A 6,000-nucleotide genomic window follows, 5' to 3' on the forward strand; every position below is an offset into this window, starting at 1 on the left:
CTCACTAGCTAGAACAGATCATTACAAATCATCCTATTTCTCATGCGCCATTCTCTTCCATACCGCATACTTGCTTCAGTTCTCTGAGGGAAGCAATGTGGCTCCTGTGAGAAAGGCCCGCCCCTTCCTAGATGTTTCCTTCCCTAAAAGAAAGGAGCACACCCCCTTACATCTTTGAAATTTGTCCGACAGGCAAAGAATTGTAATAACACTGTAGCACTGACTAACTTAGAACAAAATAATCAATTGGCAGATGTTGCTATTATTCTGTGTATTTTTAAGCAGAAACTAACTCCCCTCCTCCCCCACCTCTCTGTCTGTCTGTCTGTCTGTCTGTCTCTGTCTGTCTGTCTGTGTGTGTGTGTGTGTGTGTGTGTGTGTGTGTGTGTGAAACAAGACTTAACTAAGCTCAGATCTAGCATTTGCACTTGGGTCCTCAGAACACTGTATTAGTGAAAGTCATAGATGTGGTGTGCACACGTGCACTGTGACAACCCAGGAGGAAGCTCATAGATGTTACAAGCTTTTGAACTATTAGGGGAATGTCACTTTCATAACTGTATTAAAGAAAAAAATCACAAGTTCAAATGCCAGTTTTCTTAGGTAGAATCTGAGCTGCCAGAAGTCACAGATATGCAATAATATCTCGAGTCTTTACTAAGATTCGAAGGATAGAAAACTTGCACTGAAGTTGATGTCCACTAACGTCTATCTCATGAAAGCACTCTGTGAGTCATGAGAAATTATGTTCTAATAAGCCTCCCTTCCATCACACAGAGACATCTACTCCCTAACCAAGTTTTTCTTTTGTTATTTTATGAGAAACAATATTTGTGCACATATTTTTGTACTTATCTTTACTCTTACTGTTTTAACCTTTCAAATGCAGAGTTCACATAGAAATTTGCATGTTGTAAACACATGGAGTTAACAAAAGTTGGTATCTCTTGAGGGAGTTTTTACTTAAATGCAATAAATTCTTTTACCATCTTTTTTATCAGCCACTAGATGATGAACTCAGCTATACAATCTATAGGTCTACAAAATGGAAGATCTACTATTTTTTTCTTGTGCAATAATAATGAATATGAGGAAGGATTACATGACTTGTAACTGAACATATAAACTTATTACACTTGGCAGAATGTTGTTAAAGTTGAAGTAAACCTACATGTGTCATAAATCTACAGATGAAACATCTCATTCACTACAGCATCCTATCTTATTATAGTAATGCACAGAAAATTAAACACATAAATATTAACTTTATATATCACAGAAGATGTAGGCAATGAAAATGCAATGTTTACACTTATGGATGACTCATTAGTGTTTTATTGTGTGAGACACTAGGAGGCATCAGTAGGGTAAAAAAGGACTTCAATTTTAGAAGAAACAAGAAATTACTGAAGTGTTGGATGTGTGAAGTTGGAGTTTTAAAATGCTACAGGTAAAGCTATTTTCTAAGAAAGTCTTAAACCATTATATTTTGTCATAAAGAATGATGTTTATATAACATTCATAAAACAGACATATATACATATATATTATTTCACCAATAAACACCTATCAAGATGTATTTTGCATGTATTGGTTCATAACTACGTAACTACTCATTTTGATGAAGAATATACTTGGTAACAGAACAACACACTGGATATTGACAATTATGCATTTTCTGATCAATTATTCAATACCATGAGGATGTTTTATTTCTAGCCAATTCTGCTTTGCATTCCACACAACACTTCTGAAATAGCCTAATGCATTTAAGCTCTATGGTAAGCATTTCACACAAACAAGACAACTTGACGCCTGTTCATAGAGAACTGATAGAACTTAAAATTTAAGCAACGAGAAAGCACATAAAGGAGCATACTTTCTTTCACTGCAGTATTGAAAGCCTATTATGTGAACACTGAGTTTTCCACTGTTTGAACTGCTCTTTCTAACGATGAAGCAACAGGGTTGTGGCATACTTATCTAGCCGTCATTTGGAATCAGAGTGTCTTGCTGTTCCTCAGCAATCGGCAATAACACGTGAACTGTGCAATCTGCCTTTTGTAAGGTGTACAGTGTTGTTGCTTCGGTTTTATGACTTGCCTTTATGATCTGATTTGATTTCTTAAAGGTAACAGATCTCAGTGAAAAGTCAAGCTGTACTGAATGCAGGAACATTGGAGAGTCCGTGGGATTAAGGTATAGTGCCGAGGCTGGGATCCCAGTCAGCTCTTCTTCCCCATGTGGTATATTCACTAAGCATCAGAGATGAAAGCCCCTCATTTGGTCCAAACCATCACTGTGTACGTGCAAAAGAAACACGCATGCTTTTCTAAGCTTAGACAATCATTTGGGAGACATTTTCTTAAAAGATGCTATTAAAAAAAGTTGAAAATTAATTAGTAATCCTTTTGCAATCCACGTTGAGAGCCTTAACTGCACATTAAATTTCTCCACATTGCTTTGTATCATGCCCTGAAAACCTTGGTTCTCTGTTTAATAACTATTTCTTGTTATGTATTACAGTTATTATTGTAAAGATATTTCTCCATTTTTGTCACTTTCTGAGGTTTCATAGTCTAAAATATATTTCACAGAGTTGGGAAATAAAACCACAAAATAAACAACAATAAACAAAAGAAAGTTTTAAAAGATAAGGTTAACATTTACCAAAGAGTTATTTAGTATAGTTCTCTATTAAAGAAATTTAAATACAATGAATAATTTATTAGGAAGACATAATTGTATCCCGTTCAGCTTATTCACTGAGTAAAGTGAAGGCCAAGGAAAAATTAAAAGATATTTGAAAGCTATAGAGTATACTGTTTTTTTCAGGATTCAATTTTCAGGAATCATTAGTTACTTTTTTATTGGAATGAATAAATTCCTCCAAATTTTGCAAAATAAACCTGTTTATAAAGAAAAAAAATGAGGCAAGTTACAGCAAGCCTTTGTGACTGAAGTTTCCTGTGGTTATTTAGTATCTGTTCCCGGGAAAGTTAATGTCCATGATTATACACTTTAAAAATATGATTATCTTTGAAAAGGGAAGAAAGTTGCTTCTTATTATGATATGGCCATTTGTTATTTCAACATTAATAAGAAATAAATGGCACACCTGACTATTATCCTCTGCTGCATTCACATGCACAGCAACCAAGATGGAAACAGCGTAGTTAATGAATGAAGTAAAATATGTTTTTAATAAGGAGTCTGAAAACTATACAACACGTTCCAAAGCTGTGTAGACCATATTAATAAGAACGGTAGTTTTTTTTTTTTTAAACAAAGTTTAGCACAACCTGAAGTAAAGGTAACTGCCAACTATTGAACCTTTAACTTGATGGGGAACCAAATTTTAAACAAAAATTATGTGTAAAGTATGTTTTGATGAATACTTTTAGAATCAAGGTTAAAATATGATTCGTGATTAAGTATATGATCCTTCAAATAATATACAAAACTCATTGACTTAAGGATTTTTCCCTCTTAAGAGAGGCGGTAAGGACATCTCGTTCTATCCACCATGCCCTTGCTTTTGGACTACTTCTCAACTTAATCATTAATTTCATGCTTGTACTGGATGTTAATGATGTGGTTTGTTGCCTGCATTTTCTATAATCGAATCAATAGCTGCACAAAACTCCACTTCTGCCAGACTGATACACACTGAAGGGTTTTTTTTTTTTAAAAGACTAGCCCAAACTGACATTATTTTAAAAATTAAATGGGATATTTCAGCTGTGAACTGAAAATGGCTAAAGGACTTAAGGCTGAAATTGGTTTGGCTAGCAGGTTCAGCTTGGCTCACAGGTGGTCACATTGCACGCCCTAGCAAGGCTCTGGGGAGGGGAATTATTATGCCCCACATACACATCTTTACTCTGCAACCACAATCCCATTGCAAGGTGCCAGTGACAGAGAGCCCGGTCACTCTTCTGGATAGGCATGGGCAGGCAACTAGAGTTTCCTTTACAGCACTTAGAAAACATACGCACTCACCAAGTATTTCCTAAGACAGTTACTGTTAGAGTTACTATCAGGCTAACAATAGTAAAATGCACTTGGTGTCAAAGCAGTTCTCCACCGAGGACCAGTTAAAGAACCAGCAGAGAGTCTGATTCTACTTACACTGTCAGTATTTACATATAAAGTATTTCTTATGAAAGACATCCATTTCAAAAACATGAGGGAAAGCCTTTTCACAAAGAATAACTATAGCATCTAAAAGAGTACAAAATGGTTCAGATATAAAATTTCCCTTAAGAATTGGTGGCCTTGCTCTGGAAAGGAAATAACATTAGCATTGGACTCAAACACTTGCATAATACATAATAATACAATAAACAATGTGCTCCGTCTCTGTAGACTTCCTTCACGGCTAACTTTGTCACTTAGTTTGGTAACTTTCATCCGAAGTCCAAACAGAAGGCGGGCTAAGGGACTCAGTCTTGCTTGTTTTTAAAAAGCTTAGTATTTCCCTTGATCTAAACAACAGTGCATATGCTGAAATCCAAACGTGAACTGTGAAATGCATAGACTACCATGGCCAGGGCACTGCTTCTGGTCCCTACCAATTAAGCTCTCTCAAGCCAGCACTTTGGTGAGGGCAGAGGATGCACAAAGGTGGCCCCTGGCAGACAGCCCTGTAGCTTAAAGCCATCCCAAGAACTAGTGGCTCCGAATCCAAACCCTGGGCAAATCATTCTTGGGGGCAACTTACAGGAACATCTTTCCTCAGTGAACTAACGGCTACGTTTTAAGACATCTACTTCAAGGTCACAGAACAGTCTGTGAAATTCTAAAATCCACCAGGTTCCACGTTCTCCACCCTATCAAGCATGCTAATGACGTGAACTAACTTCATGAAACTTTAAACAAGCTGATGTGACACGAACGAGTCAGATGTGATTTCAATAACGGATGGCAAACAGATACTACTATCTAAAAAGTTACTTTCAGCCACACACAAGGAAATCGTGGAATCTAAAGAAAAGAATGCACAACAAGCCTGAACTTAAGCCTCCCCAAAAGGAGTTGGGATAGACCTACTGCCTGGAAGAGATTGGTGCAGATTTCAGAGACAATACCCAAGCTATTTCTATTCTTTTTGAGAAATGTCAGAGGTACTTACATGAAGGAAGACTCGACCAGATTAGTCCTTGGAATATTTTCCTTTCTTAAAAGAGGAAGAGAGAGAGAAAAAAAATAACAATAATCTTTACTTCATCCAGCCTTGAAGTGCTTCTCCACCTGATTCAAAGCTGCAGGCACGGCGACCCACACAGAACCTTCAAAGTCAATCCAATAGCAGCCCGAAGATGTCTGGGTGTACGCGTGTGCTCAAGTGTCTGTGACTGCGAGCCGAGCGAGCAGAGAGCTGGAGACGAAGTGTGCGTGTGTGCGCGCGCGAGGGGGGGGGGGGAGAGCGAGGGGGAGGCGCGCACGGGATCGCGCATTCGCGCGCGCACCGAAGCCGCTGGAAGAGGAGGAGGAGAAAGAGGAGGAGGAAGGTGGAGGAAGCGGAGGAGGAGGAGGAGGAGGAGGAGGAGGAGAAAGTGGCTCTCTGTGGCCGGTGGGATTAAAAGTAGCCAGACTCGTCCAGAAAACTGCATCCAGGAAGGAAGTGACAGAAGACGGATGGGAAAAAGGAGAGCAGCACACAGCCTTAGAAACGTCGCGTAAAAGAGCGGGGGGTGGGGGGATGTGAGGATACTGGGAGGGGACGCGGGGGTGGCAAGCAACACCGAGCACACGGGGCTGGGGTTCTGAGCAGCACGTACGAGCCAGTGCGCACCCCCACCCCATTTCATTTTATTCTTGCCTTTGCCTGCGCTGCCTTTTCCTTTCCGTTTCTCTGTCCCTACGAGCCCAAACCGTTGCCTCTCCTCGCGAGCTGGGGAAATCATCAGTTTCACTCTTGCAAAAGGGGGGCGGGACTAGACCTCGCAGCATTTTAATAAAACAAACATACTGCAGCTCCCTCCTCACCCCATCCAG

General features: G+C 39.3%; 1 protein-coding gene across 1 annotated transcript in view; it reads right to left on the minus strand.

Annotated features, from left to right (window-relative positions):
• The window catches only part of Mef2c (myocyte enhancer factor 2C), a 124,969-nt gene extending 119,601 nt beyond the window's left edge, over positions 1 to 5,368 (minus strand). Inside the window, exon 1 of the mRNA XM_059276308.1 lies at positions 5,135 to 5,368. The gene's annotated coding sequence lies outside the window, so the exon portion shown is untranslated. The remainder of the gene's footprint in view (positions 1 to 5,134) is intronic.
• Between the last annotated feature and the right edge of the window lie 632 nt (positions 5,369 to 6,000).

This window comes from Peromyscus eremicus, chromosome 11, assembly GCF_949786415.1.
Source record: "Peromyscus eremicus chromosome 11, PerEre_H2_v1, whole genome shotgun sequence".
Taxonomy (NCBI): Eukaryota; Metazoa; Chordata; class Mammalia; order Rodentia; family Cricetidae; genus Peromyscus; species Peromyscus eremicus.